This window comes from Acomys russatus, chromosome 17, assembly GCF_903995435.1.
Source record: "Acomys russatus chromosome 17, mAcoRus1.1, whole genome shotgun sequence".
Taxonomy (NCBI): Eukaryota; Metazoa; Chordata; class Mammalia; order Rodentia; family Muridae; genus Acomys; species Acomys russatus.
Window position 1 is genome coordinate 57,905,967 of NC_067153.1, and position 14,942 is coordinate 57,920,908.

The 14,942-nt window shown below is 45.2% G+C and overlaps 1 protein-coding gene across 2 annotated transcripts in view; it reads left to right on the forward strand.

The window, feature by feature from the left end:
* Ano6 (anoctamin 6) overlaps positions 1-14,942 on the forward strand; it is a 174,535-nt gene that overhangs the window by 47,143 nt on the left and 112,450 nt on the right. The gene's annotated exons all lie outside the window — the stretch shown is intronic.

Genomic DNA, 14,942 nt, shown 5'->3' on the forward strand with positions numbered 1-14,942 from the left:
GCGTTCAGGGTGGAAAACATCCGCTTTCTGAATTTTGACACCTTCCATCCAAAGGAGCTTCTGGGAAAGTTGCATACATCAGGTTCTGACTTTGAATCTTTTGTATGAAAACCTTGCCCTGGAATTTTGTGGGCCTTTTTTTCTTCTTGAATCCTGATTTGGAAAACTTTATTAACGTGGGAATATTCATAGATCCTTTCACTCTGGCAAGCCTTTCCCTGGCAAAACTCTGGCAAGCTTTTCTTCCTTAATGTTTAATAGGTTTTCTCCACTAATGAAATGAGCCAGGTCAAGTCAGATTAAAGCATAAAGGCGGGTTTTTATTTGGTACAGCTCTTGGGTGGGCTCCTGGTCACAAGAAACAAGGCCGGGGAAGTTGTCTTGGGTAGGGAAATGAGAGGAAGGGGAGGAAACCAAAAAGTCTGGATTATATAGAGAAGCCCAGACCTTGGGTTGGAAAGTTCAGGCCAGCCACACCCTGTAACAGGTAGGGACTGAGGGATGCTGGAAGAACCTGGAGGCCAGGTCCACTTTGATATGTGGAACATGTACCTCTCTAATGCCCAAGTTGTGAAACACCCAAAGACCACCAGGAATCAGCCGGGTGCAAATTACACAGGGTCTCCTTTATTTCAAGCTCAGAGCCTGGACTGTCAGCCCCCTCATGAGGAGGGAAGATGGCGGCCCCTAGTGCTAGGGGAACCGGAGTTTTAAAGGGGAAAAACTGCAGGGAGGGGGTTCCCAAGCCTTGCTGTTATATGATAGGTTAGAAGGGTACAGGAACGTTGCCCTTTAAGCTGATTGGCTGGAGGCCCAGGGCTAAGCGAGGGAACCAGGGCCAGACTACAGTTTTTCATTTGTTCTGGTCACTGTGACCTGTAGCTCTGATTGGTTCGCCCTGGGTACAAGCTCCTAGGAACAGTTGCTAACTGTATGTTTGTGGCTTTCCCTGGAGACTCCAGGGGCTCAAGTTTTCTGGCCCTGAACACACAATGTCGTTGGTTTGGTCTCTACACCTCAGCCACTTTTGTCCTGGGTCTGAAACCCAACAATGCTGTTCTCAGCTGACTTGGAACTCACTCTGTGGACCAGGGTTTCTCACCCTTCCTAATGCTATCACCCTTTCATACAGTTCCTCATTTTGTGTTGACCTCCAACCTTAAGACTGTTTTTGTTGCTACTTCATTGCTATAATTTGGCTACTGTTAATTAACCATAGTGTAAATATCTGATATGCAACCCCGACGAAAGGGTCCATCCACCCCCAAAGGGGGCCACAGCCTGTAGGTTGAGAACCACTGATGTGTAGATCATGCTGGCCTAGAACTCCCAGAGATCTGCCTGCCTCCCAAGTGCTGGGATTAAAGGTGTGCACCACCATGCCTGTGTAGAGGAATGTTCATTCAGAATATGGCTGTTCTGGCTAGAGATCACATCCAAAAACCTTCTAGGTCTGTGTGATCTTGCTGGAATACAAACACACCTTTAATCCAGGAGGCAAACAGATCTGCGTTCAAGGCCAGCCTCAGATAGAGCAAGTATCAGGTAAAGAAAAGTTTAGGTCTAGGTGTGGTGATATATGCCTTTTAAGTTAGTTTACAGAAGGAAGCACCCATGTTTGAAAGTGATGTCTAATTGTGAATGGCAGAAAAGGTGACAAATCAGAATATTTGACAGAATGGGATACGCCCAACTCTCAGAAGAGAGAGGAAAGGGAAGCTACATGCGAGGAGGCAGTTTTACCAGGATAGTAATAGATGGGTTGCAGAGAGAGAACTCAGGTGAAGATGGAACGAGCCAGAAAATGAGAAGAAGCGAGAAGATTAGAGCAGATTGCTGAGTTAGTTTGAGGCCAAGAAGAACAATTCAGAGGCTGAGAGAGAAGCCAGATTAAACAAGTCAGCTGGGAGAAGAGTTTGAGCCAGGACAGCTGAGTTGAACCAGCCAGCCCAGAGCTCAGAAAGAACAAGTAAGGGTGAGCTCATTAAGCAGTAAGTCTCAGAGGCTGAAACATTCTAGGCCTAAGTTAGATTGTATGGAGGCTAGAAGCTTCCAGGATTAGGCCTAGGATACACAAGACAGAGGCAGTAAGCCTCCCAGACAACAATTGAAACAGGCGAATAAAATACACTTTTATATGCCTGACCTGTCTTTTAAAGGAGAAAGTTTAGTTTGAGGAGCAAAGTAGCCATTAAATTCTAGAGGGAAAATATACTATGTGCTGGGATTTTCCCCTCTTTCTAGTTTCTTTGGTTGTGACTACTTCTGTCATCAGATATTGGCTCTCACACATTGCACAATTCCTCTTTGATCTCGGGGTCAACTTAACGAACATACCCTGAACTAGATCATTCAAGCGTGCTGGTGAATTTTTAATTTCTACCACTATCTGAGTCTCCATAGTTCTTTTTTTTTTTTTTTTTTTTTTTTGTCCTCCAAATGCTTCTCTCTTTGTGGAATTTTTTTTTTTTTTTTGTAAATGTCTTTTGTTATCTCATGGGTGTGTTCGTCTGACCCGTCAGATAATCAGTCTGAAGCTGTGCATGCTACTCCCCCAACAACCCCCCCCCCATTCCTAGATTTTTATCTAGGGAATTTTGCTGATTCTTCCTGCAATCCAGGCTTCCTCCACAGTGACTTGGCTGGACTGTTAGAAAACATGTTGGTATTTTTAAGTCTTTTTTTTTTTTTTTAAACCCTTGACTCCAGCTATTTATGAAATAGTTCAACCAGAATATAAACTTTGCAATTTTTTTTTCCTTTAAGAAGAGAAAAAGAAAGGGTGGAAGTGGACCTTGGGCTCAGGGTGCTTGCCCAGGCCGCTGTGTTCAGTCCTTAGTGAGCTGTGACCCCTGAACCCCTCCAGGGACGGAGGACTCATGTTCAATTTCTATGAGAAAATAGAACCAGCTGGGAAGCTCAGTGAGTGGTGGCCTTGGAGTTGCTGCATTGACAGTCAGCCCCTATGTAAACTCTCTTTTCTGTGTGGCTCTCCACCCTGAGTTGTACTTAGAACCAGTCCCTGGATCCTTGCTGAGAAAACAGCCCAAACCTGTAGTGGGGCTGGGGGGCTGGGAGTGGGGCTTCCCACTTGTGCCCCCTCCTGAGGATGGTGTGGGCAGGGTGAGAGGTTAAATAGGCCCATTGGTTCTAGTGTTTGAAACCGATAGAGGTGTAACCGGCTGGGCATAGTGGCACGCTCCTTTAACCCCAGCTGAGGCACGTGGATCTCTGTGAGTTCAAGGCCAGCCTGGTCTACAGAGTGAGTCCAGGACACCCAAGGCTACACAGAGAAATGCGGTCTCAAAAACAAACAGAAAAGACAGAGGGGTAACTGGATATTAGTGGAGTTTGGCTCCTCCCTCCTGCCCCACCTTTGCCTCCTGCCCCAGAGCTTGTGAGGTAGAAATGAAGTTCTCTGGCCCTTCCTAGTTTAGGATGGAGGACCTTCTCCAGGGGCTAAGCCAGGGGCTACTTGCCTGTGAGTTCCCTCTTTCACGCACACACGTCCCCATGTCCTCTGTCCTCATGTCCTCAGTCCCCATGTCCTCTGTCCGCATTGGTTTGTGTCCTGGTGGGTCAGCCCTCACTGCAGGAGAGGGTCACCCATACCTGCCCTGACTGTTGTTGTCAGACAGGTAATCTCCTGTCCCTGTGCCACTGGCTCTGTGCAGGGCTCCGCCTTCAGTCTCCTTAGCATTTCACGGGAGGCAGTTCTGTTGCGGTGGGAGGTCAGGGAAAGTAGGAGACTGTGATCTGCCCCTAGATTAGCCCCAGCTCTGTAAACACACCCACTCTCTTCCTGGCCTTCTTCCTCCCCTTAAGACCAAGGATGTGAAGACCTCAAGGGCTCCATTTTGCTCACAGGTTTATTACGTTTAAGCAATGAAGGTGATGTGTGATAATGGAGCATTAGCACAGAGAGCGGAGCTGCTACAACTGACAGAAGAAAATGTGAAGTTGAGGTTTTCCTTATATTCAATCCACTAATTCCAAAAACCCTTAAAATGGCAACCCAAAAATTGCAACGCATGCTTTGTGAGCAGGACACATGTAAAAGGTTGAATACTCTGCAATGTTTTCCCTTGTGGGCATTTTCAGCTGATGGCAACTCAGCACCCAAGTGCACTGGATCCATGTTCTCAGTAGTGAGGTGAAGTTATCTCAGTCAGGAAAATAGGAAAGCTAGCAGCGAAGAGGGGTGTTTCCCCTCTTTGTCCTCTGGAAGGGATGGCACCCTACTGTAGCATCTTCCAGGAACTGTATATGAGGAGATGATATTCCCATCTGTATAGACTTTTCTCCAACTTGCCTTTCTCAGTTGGGACGGAAGGCAATGGCCATTGCCTGTCACTGTGGTTTTGACTGGACGGTTTGATCATTAACCCAGCCGACTCCGCTGCGGTCAGTACAGTGACTGAGGAGAAAATTGCATTGTGAGGTCCTTGACCCCGTGGCCCAAGAACCAGGAGTGGCTTCCCTTGGGCAGTGCTTCAGCACTGGCCTTTAGAGCAGAGCCACCCGACCCAGGCTTCCAGCCTAGGCTCTCCTCGGCACGGTGTACAGATTGTTCTAATAGTTCAGCAAGCAGTTGTTATTTACTCTGTTTTTTGTACTGACATTTGGGAACCACTATTTCAGGCACAGGAGGCCAAAAGCCAACTCGGGCTCTCAAGTATTTGCAGAACTCAGGGAGAAAAAAAGACAGTCTATGTACCTGGACAGCTGACCCTCTCCTGTCAATCATTCATAATCCACACCCCTGTTTCTTCCTCACTGTAGATCTTCTTGCTTGGGAGAAATGGAAATGCTGAGGGGCACTGGCTCAGCTTATATCTTCTGCCCATCAAAGCACATGTGTATATAATACATATGCTGAATATAATGTGGATGGTTGCAGTCACATTTTATATGTCTGTAAGTGTAAGGCATGTATAAGTGGATGGCTGTTGTCTCATTTCTCGTTCTTATATGAACATAGGGGTTTGTGCACATGTGTAGTATGTGTGTATTTGTGCACATGATCATGTGTGTATGGGTGTGTGTGTGTGCTTGTGTAGACCAGAGGTTAGGGATCTTCCTCTATTGTTCCACCTTTGTTTTTTTGTTTAGTTTTGTTTTTTAGACAAGGCCTCTCACTGAACCTGGAATTCGTTGATAAGCTAGGCTGGATGCTTAGGACAGGAGTCTGCCTCTCCGTCCTCCTCCTTTTCCTCCTCCCATTTTGCTCTCCTCGAAGCTCTAGGGTTACAGATAAATGCCTCATGTGCCTTTTATGTGGCTTCTAGGGGTCCTTATGCTTGAAGGGCTAGCGGGTTACTGACTAAGCTGTTTCTCAGCTCCCTCCTTCCTGTCTTTGATGTCAACATGTTCACCTACCTATGCCTGTTTTCTTTAGTGGACCCTCCTAGTTTTCTTTCTTTTCTCTTGATAACTTTGTATATGTGAGAATATGTCATATATAAACCACCGGAAAGACATAACTCCCTTTAACTTTATGGTCACCTAGGTTCTCCTTTGTGCCATTGAGTCACCACTAAAGATTTATTACAGTCAATATACAGAGAGCTTGGCTGGGCCCTGAGGGTCTGTAGCAGCATCCGTAGATGTAACTCCTTGTCTCGGATGCTTGTAGCCTCTCAGTAATTTTTTTAAACCTTTAATTGACGTAGTAATTGTACATACTTATGGAAAACACTGTCTCACATGTGAAGGGTGCATACATGCGCACGCGCGCGCGCACACACACACATACACACACACACAGATCAGACTGAGGTATGTCTGTTTATATTGGGAACATCCAACATTCTCCTCCTAGCTATGTGAAGTATAAATTGATTGATGGCGTCTGCTGCTTTCGCACTCTGCTGTGGAACATTAGAAGGCTTTTACCTGACTGTACCCCCTTGCCTACTAACTGCCCTCACTATCACACATTTAAGACTCTGGAAACCACTATTCTCTGTTTTCATGAGACCAGCGTTTTTGCTTCTGCATGGAAGTAAAAACCATGCAGTGTGTCTTTCTGTGCCTGGCTTATCTCACTTAGCACCATGCCCTCTAGTTCCACCCGTGTCACTGCAAATGGCAGAAAGTGCATTTTCATTGTTGTCCATGCTACTGTGTCATTCCACACCAGGCTCTTTATCCATTTGTCCACTGAAGGACACTTAGTTGATTCCACATCTGGGCTGCTGTCAGTAGCCTTGCCCTGTGACAGATGGAGCAAATGTTGTAAGGACTCAGCTTCTTGAGAATTCTCTCCCCGGCCCTGCCCCTCCCACTCATCTTTTTTTGAGAATTGAGGTAGAATAGCATACCTTAAGAGCATGCCTCTCTTCAGGTAAGGCCTGACTGTGTAGCTTTGCTTAGCCTGAAGTTCCTTTTCCTCATGCCCCAGCCTCCTTAGTGTTGAGACTACAGGCCTGTGCCACCACAGCCAGCTTTAACAGTTTTTTTTTTTTAAATCAGACATATTTTTTAAATGTACAATTTGCCTCATTTATTTGAAAGTCATTCATAACAAATTGCCTATATTTTATTCACTCTGTCTCCCTTAATTAAAAAAAATGTCTTTTTCCTTTTCTGGTCTTTTCTTAAACTTTTTATTGTAATTGATGGAATTTGTATTGAGAATATTTTTTTCATATAATATATTCTGATCTCCTCCCAGATCTTCCCCTCCTCCCAACCTGTCCAACTCTAGCCGCCTTTTACTCTTTTTAGAAAACAGGCAAACAAACCAAAATAAAACAAACAGAAAAAAAATAAAAGCGTAAAACATGAAAGCATGAAAAAACGGAACAAAGGGGGGAAAAGCATGCAGAGATGTGCACAAATACAAAACCCATGGGGGGGGGGGGGACACAACACTGGGAATCACAATGTATAAACAAAAGTCCCATAAAATAAAAAAAGGCCCAAACAGAGCATCATGAGACAAAAGAGAGCTAGAAATACCATTGAGTTTGCTCTGCATTGGCCATGCGCTGCTGGCATGGGGCTTGCTTGCCCTTGAGTGTGTTAACTAGACTTCTAGAAAAGCGATTGTCTTAGTTTTCTACATTACAGAAAGAACAGATGCTTGGTACAAATTACAGAGTGGTTTCCCTCACTGGAAGCCATTAAAGGGTTTACGACAGAAAACTACTTTGTCAGAGTTCTGTTTCCAAAGGTCACTCTGATAGCTAGAAGGGGTCAGGAAGAGGATAAAAGTTGCTGACAGACAGATGAGGAAAGTACAGCTGCGTGTAGAGCAGCATGCAGGGGGTTGCCAGGGTGACATGAGAGAAGAAGGACCACAGGATGCTGAGTGTGCCTATACAGGGCAGAGGGGAGAGGGTAGACGGAGATAAAGGAGAAAGGACTTTTGGGTCATCGCTTTGTGGCACTATCACATAGACAAGGGGACATAGCACTCCAGAGATGGGAACTGCAACAGAGCCAGGCATTGATGCAGAATGTGCTAAAAGATGCGGTGGCACAGACTGTGGGGAGCCCTAGGTGTTTCCTAAAGGGGGGGAGATCCAGTCTCGGAGGGGATGAGAGGCCAGAAAGATGGAAGTACTCAGGCACAGAAGACACCCCTGTAATCTCAGCATCTTGACTTCAAGGCAAGCCTCGGGCGCTCAAGGCCAGCCCACAGTGCGGAAAACCTGATCCCCACCCTCACCCCTTCCTCCCCCACCCCCCACAACACACCAAAAGAATGGTAACGAGAGTCTTTCAAAATTGTCTTGGTCAGCCATGGCAAAAATCACTAAGATGTCTGAGGGGCAAATTAGTAAGACGTGGGGCTTAAGCAGCATAAAAGCCATGGTTGAACTTTGCCAGACCTCATGGAGGTGGGATGCTTGTTGATGGGATGCCAGGAGTGCCTAGATAGCTATCAGTGGCCATAAGGATTTGGACTGGGTATCAATCCAGGACCTTGCGCATGCTAAGCAAGCGTGTCATCATGGAGCTACATTCCCAGCCCTTAGGATTTTGGACTGTGTCACAGTGCAGTAAGTACACTGGGAAAGGCTGATGAAAGTAGTTATTTTAACTTCTTAAGATAACCTTATCTTTATTGTTTTATTCAGATTATAAAGCTCCATATACTTGATGTAAGTTTTGGGCTTTAAAAATACAGCCTGGAATGACGTCCATAGCTATTTCTTTGTGCAGCCGTGTATTTGAGATAGGCCCTTTAGGGTTCCTTGCTTTAGCACACACATTATGCAAACACACTTGACAAGACGTTGGTTTGTAAGGTTACAGGTAACACCAGATTGCTTCCTTTGAGCTGCGTGTACCGCTGTGGATTGTACATGTTCGTGTCAGGGGCACCACCGCCTGCAGCTGAGGCATACCACTCTGTGGGACTGCAGCATTTTCTGGATGCTTGAGCTTTTTTAAAAAGACATCGTTGTGGTGTCACTTAGCTTTGCTGTGGACATGTAGCCTCCTTGGGCACATTTGTATCTTTTTCCGATCAGTGTTGCAAAGTTCCCGAAGTGGAATTGTGGGGGTCAAATGGCAAGCACATTTGACATTTTGATAATCTTTCACCACCGAGAGCCACTGCCTTTCCCTGGTTTTGCCATTATTGTTGTTAAATCTAGATGGAAGATAATGTGACTGTGAGAAATGTTGATGATGGGAAGAATAAAGAATAATTGAGGTCACAGGGAAAAAAATGCCAAGTAGCCATTAGTAAGAAGGCCAGAGGGCGTGGGTACCATGGTCCAGGACATTGTAGCTTTGTCCTGAGATCAGAAGGCAAAAGCCACCTATTTGGGGGGCGGGCGGTTGAGGGAGACAGGACCCTCGGCATTCCTGTATCCACAGGGCTTGCCCAGTGCAGGCATTCCAAAGCTTTGCTGCTTAGATGAAGAGTCAAATAATGAGTCATTCCTTCTAGGGAGCTTTGTGGTGCCTCCATTGCAATAGCATCTGTTGTTAAGCTTTATAAATTGAGTGTTAGGATTTCCTACCGAAACCAGTGAAGGAGCCCTTCTCAAATGAACTCCGGCCCACATCAGAGAAGACGCCCAATTTAGTCATTAAAAACTTTTAATGTTTTATTAGCGTAGCTTAATTATATGTAGGATGGGTTCCATTATAATATCTTCACATATGTATATAACTTGTCTAGGTCATCTCCACCCTGCTGACCCTCTCTTTTCCTCCTCCCCACCAGCCTCACTTCCACGCTCATCTTGTGTTTATGAGTGCACCCACTCCCATTTGACCCAATGAGCTTATTACGGTTCGTTTACAGCGGCGTGACTGGGAGTTTGTTTACAAGTCGTATACATCAGACCCCTGAGGAAGGTCACCTCGTACCCCACCAGTCATTATCAGAGATAGGTAGGGCCTCATGAACCCCACCTCCTACCATGACAGGGTGTTGGCAAGCCCAATCTTATAGGGGGAGTGTGTATAAATACTGCTACTGAAGACACTACACAGCTTGGTCACAGGACACAGAGAAATCAATGTGTAGTCAATGGATCAGTGAGTTCAGTAGTGCAACAGCCACGTTATGCCTAGAAGTCGTCAGCATTCCATTGTGCCCCCACATCTCTAGCTCTTACAGTCTTTCTGCCCCTTACCGCTGATGTTCTTTATGTCCTGGAGGGGCTGTTATCAATACCCCATTTATGGCCAGGCATTCAGTCATCACTACAGACCACTACAAAAAGAAACTTCTCTAATCAATGCTGGCAGTAGCTGTAGTGTGTGGGCATAGACGTTGCTGTTTGGAACGCAATTTGACAGGAGCATCAGGTCCATTTCGCAAAACAACAGCAGAAGCTTCCTCTCTGAGGCCTTTACTCTTCCCCAGCGCTAAGCTCTTGACTGGCTTTGTAGGCCCAAGATGTCAGTTCTCTCCAGAGTAACAGGCCTCAAACCTAACTTAATAAAGCAGCTGGTTATGCCCAGTAACAAACTTGCTACTGTTGCTCCTTGTCTGTGTGGATACCATTGTTGCAGGCAGGGTCCAGAGCTGAGCAGGACTATTGATGGGAGTTTTCCCTCAGAAGCCTATACAACACTTTGCAGGTATGGTAAGGCTACCAGGAGGAGGTTTCCAATCCAGATTCGCTGACTTACATTGACTTTTCTATGTCATGTGACCAAGGCATGTAATGTCTTCAGTAATAGGATCTTACCAGCTAGTTTCAGTGGGCAATGAAGAAGAATGGAAATTACCTGTATTTGTTTTGGGTATCAAGGAGCTTCTCAGAAAATCACTCCTATGGAGGAAGCCCAGTAATGAATGATTTCTCATAGTAGTTTTACCTACCTACACAGGGTACCTGTTCAAACTTTTTTCGCCTTAAATTTGGTTTTGACTAGCTTATCAACAATCAAGATTTCCTTTTTGTCTTTTTCAAATATTAGTGTTGGTAGACTCCCTTCCCTTCCCCTTCCCCCAAATTTCTCTGTCCCACTGCCTGCTTAAACCTTAAACCTTTTCACTTCCAGTTTCCCCCTTCAACTTTTATACCACACATTGGTATTCCTTTCTGGGTTTTTCTTTTTTGTAGTTGGTTTTGTGTGTGTGTGTGTGTGTGTGTGTGTGTGTGTGTGTGTTGTTTTGAAGCAAAGTGCTTCAAAAGGAGGAGAGAGAGGTGAGAGAGAAAGAGAGAGAGAGAGAGAGAGAGAGAGAGAGAGAGAGAGAGAGAGGAAGAGGGGGAATAGATAATTGTACACACAGTTGATAAGATGCACGTGAGCTCCTCCAGGGAGAATTGCTCTTAGACTAGAAATTTGTAGCCTTTTCTTTCCAATCTACCTGCAAGACCTGTGCTTCTTGTAGCTTCATGCCTTGCCATTCCATTGACTTCTGTTTGTAGCTACTGCCACTTTCACTATTCTAGTTCTATCCCTAGTTTTCAGACCAGCTTGACCTCTTAGGTGGTCCCTGGTTCCTACCAAAGCATCCATCAGGGCTTGTCTTGGGCGAGGGCGAGGGGCAGGTCTAAGCCCCATGGAGCCGTCTGCCATTCGTAGCTGCCCATTTATGTGAAGCCATCACAAGTAAGTGTCTCATTAGCTGTTTTATCTTTTCTATTTCCAAGGCCATCTATAGTGCAAACTGCATACTAAATAAATGATAATTATGGTAGTTATTTTATGTGAGCAAGTGTGATGCATATATAGACTTGGCCCATTAAAAAAACCAAACTGCTGGGGAGTCTGAGGCATGAGGATTAGAAGTTCTAGGCCAGTCTGGGTAATTTAGTGAGACCTTGTCTCAAAATAAAAAGGTAAGAAGGAGATCATGGGATGCAGGGGTTGATAGAGTATTTGTCTAGCATTTGTGAGGCCTTGGGTTAAGCTGCTGAAAATGTATGAGGCCATAGTTTAAAATACCAGAACTGAAAAAGAAAACAAAAAAACAAGTAAAAATAAAGAAGAGGGAAAGGGAAGGAGGGGTGAAATTACAAGGACAAGGACAAGGACAAAAGTAGATATTAGATAAACTCAAAAATGACCAGAAACTGAAAATGTTTGACCTTGAAACAAGTAGCAGGATTATAGCTCCACAGGGAAGAAAGAGCAAGCTCAGTCACGGGTGTTATTTCCATCATTAACAAATTAAGTGCATGTTTAAATAATCCAAAATAGCTCAGATCTCTAAGGAGACGTAGCTACATTTGCGCGCACACACCATTAAAAATCTCAAGCAGAACTACAGTGTGGTATACTCTGGGTAAACATGTCTGAACGTCATTAGCTGCATCTGGCCTACTGAGGATAAGTGCAAAGATCCGAGTCTCCGCTGGGGTTTGACGTGTGGTAAGGAGTCTGGAACTGGATGCAGTGCTACCTCTAGGATCTGCAGGCTTCCTTTTCATCCCCTCAGCGACTCCAGCAACAAAGAGAGTGACCAGCTAACAACCACCCCCTCGGCAAGACAGAGAGGAAAGTTACAAAACACGATTAAATAGAATGCTAGGAAATAAGAACTGCAAGGAGCTGGCTGTTTCAGGTTTTATGAGACCTCGCATTTAGGGCTATAGTCATAAGGTTGCAAGGGTCAATGCTTCACGGAGACAGTCTGCTGAGGGAGGTTGTAGGCATCGCAGGCTCTGAAACATCACCCCTGGCACGGGGCCAGATGCTGCTGTGCACGCCCTCTCCCTCCATCCCACCCCGGTCTGTTTCTCTCCCAATAGCCAGTTAACCCAGAGTGCTTAGTTAGCTCCTAGCCTGACTGTTATCACCTCTTCCTTTAGTGAAAGACTTGCAGGATTGCCCTGGGTGCCCCACGTCTGAGAAGTCACCTTGAGGCTCCTGGTGGGGGCCTGAGAAGCTGGGTTGACTCCATAAAGCTCTGAGTGATGGCAACATGTGTGTGGTAGCTGACTGAACTCAGATTGGCTGAGCTGTTCAGTTTTATCTTCTCTGAAATATTAACTCGAGCTAAAAGAAGAAAAAAAAATGAATCCTTGCGGAAAGGACTTTTGTTGTTCGCCTTACTCTGTTATTTATTAACCAGTGGCTTGAAATGATTCCCCTACATTCGAAATGTAGAAGAGATTTCAGTGGAGAGTGCCTGCAAGTGGTATCTAGACGGAGCGTGCTCATTTGAATTCTCTTTGTTTTAATGGGGGCACTTACCCCGTTATATGCACTTTCTTCTTTTCTGCAGTATGGACTTAGAACACAGTGCCCTGCTGTGTGCTCTGCCGATGAGAGCGCCATGCTCAGCCACATGCCTTCTTAGTATTTGCTATACCGGGGCATTTACTAAGCTGCTGGTGGCATCTTTCTCAACTTACTCCATTTGCGTATTTCTCCTTATTTGCACTATGAGTGCTTGCTGTCCAGTTCAATTAGGAAGCGCTGGGCCCGGGGACTGAGTTCAGATCTGCCTGCCTCTAGCAAGCGGCCTTATAGAGAGCGTGTTCATCTGCGGAGCCAGCCACAGGACAATAGGGCCTAACAGCCCAGGCACTACTGTAATCGGGTGCAGCTATGAATAAGAGGAAGACTGCACCCTCAGAGGACTCAGACTCAGTCTGGATGGAGGACTTACACGCAGCAGGGAGTACGGAGAAATGGTAAAAGAACGGCGGGAGACCAAATGCAGTGTGTAGAGAGATGAACTCAGATCCCACAGAGCTTAGCTCTGTCACTTTCAGACTCACTACTCAACGTGTCTGTGTCCCTTTAGTAGTGCAGAGATGGTGGCAGTACATATATCCTGCCAGCTAGGATGACGTGATCATGGCTGACAAGAACTTAGCTGTGAAACAGACGCTAGGATGCTTGAAGGTCTCTGAGTGACAGCCGTTTTATCTAGGCCCAGGAGAAGAGCCTGGTTTCTGGGTGCAGTACTTTCACGTGATGGGGTTCATCCAGGCACAAAGCATCATGGGAGGGCACATGTAGAAGTGCGTCTGTCGTGTTCATGTTCCCTGATCATTGTAGAAAATACAAATATATATATATGTATATATATATATATTTTTTTTTTTTTTTAATTAAAAGTCACTTGACCATGCTGCATATTTTGCCTAACGTTTTTTTTTTTTCTAACGTTCTTTTTATTCCCACAAAGTCTTAGGTCATATATAATACATAGAAGCTTTGTTTCATCTTTGAAAATAATTCACTGGGTGCTTTATTGGCAGATGGCCCCTGGCAGAGGGGGAAGTTAGAATCCTGGCACCGTGTGAGGTCTCCACCCTTTCCCACCCACTGTGGTGCTGGTCTCTAGCTTGGGGAGGGTTGGCGGAAGGGGCCAAGCTGCCCTGTTGGTAGACATTTCTTGCTGCCTGGTACAGTCCAGCCAACAACAGGCAACAGATGTTTTTACACTACTTTCGTTTTCATTGCGGTAAAATATATATATATAACCTACTATGTACTGGTGTACCCTTTGTAATTATATGGCTCGGTGGCATAAAATACATTCACATGTGGTCTGTCCATCACCCGTTCCCAAGTCCATATTCTTTTTGTCTTGTGGACCCTTTTATCTTGCACCCATTAAACCTGCCCCCCCCCACGTTCCCACTCCCCTGACGACCGCCTTTCCATTTCATGTCTGTGTGGCATTGGCCTCTGTGGTACTGCATATAAGTGGAATCATAAGCTGGGCGTGGTGGTGCACGCCTTTAATCTCAGCACTCAGGAGGCAGAGGCGGATGGATCGCTGTGAGTTTGAGGCCAGCCTGGTCTACAAAGTGAGTCCAGGACAGCCAAGGCTACACAGAGAAACTCTATCTCGAAAAACAAAACAAACAAACAAACAAAAAAAGGAATCATATTTATCATTTTATGACTACTTATTTTACTTAGCGTAATGTCCCCAAGATTCTCCCATGGGTGGCACGTTGGATTTCCTACCCCTTATGCTGAGCTGAGCACATTTTGTCTGTCTGTCCATCTGTTGGTGGACATGGCTGGCTCAGCCATTCATTGTGGTAAATAATGCCTTTCTACACGTGGTATGCAAGTATCTTATTTGAATTTCTGTTTTCAATTTTTGGGGTGATGCAAACCAGTTTCATAATAATAGCTCCCCCGCCCTGAAGTAGATTAAATTTTTTCTGCGTGACTATTCTCTAAGTAATTTAAACCAACCCACTCTTATCATGCAGCTGTATTCTAAAAGATTCACGCACCTAAATATTGCTTTCTGTATAATTAAAACAAAAGAGTATAACTAATACTGAAGATTTTGTGATGCATCAGATTGCTCACAAAGCTAAGTGTAGCCAACACATGTGTGTCCTCCACCAATACTGATTTTGGTAATTTTCTTTTCTGCTAATTATGAGAAATATGGTACCATTTCTGATTTTTTTTTTTTTTTTCTTTTTCATTTCCTGAGCTAGAGTTGTTTGTAAGTGATTGCTAGGTGGTGTTGCTGTGGTGGAGACTCAGTAGGTAAGAGGGTGAGAGGGGCTGCTGGGCCTTCCTCTCCTCCAGCT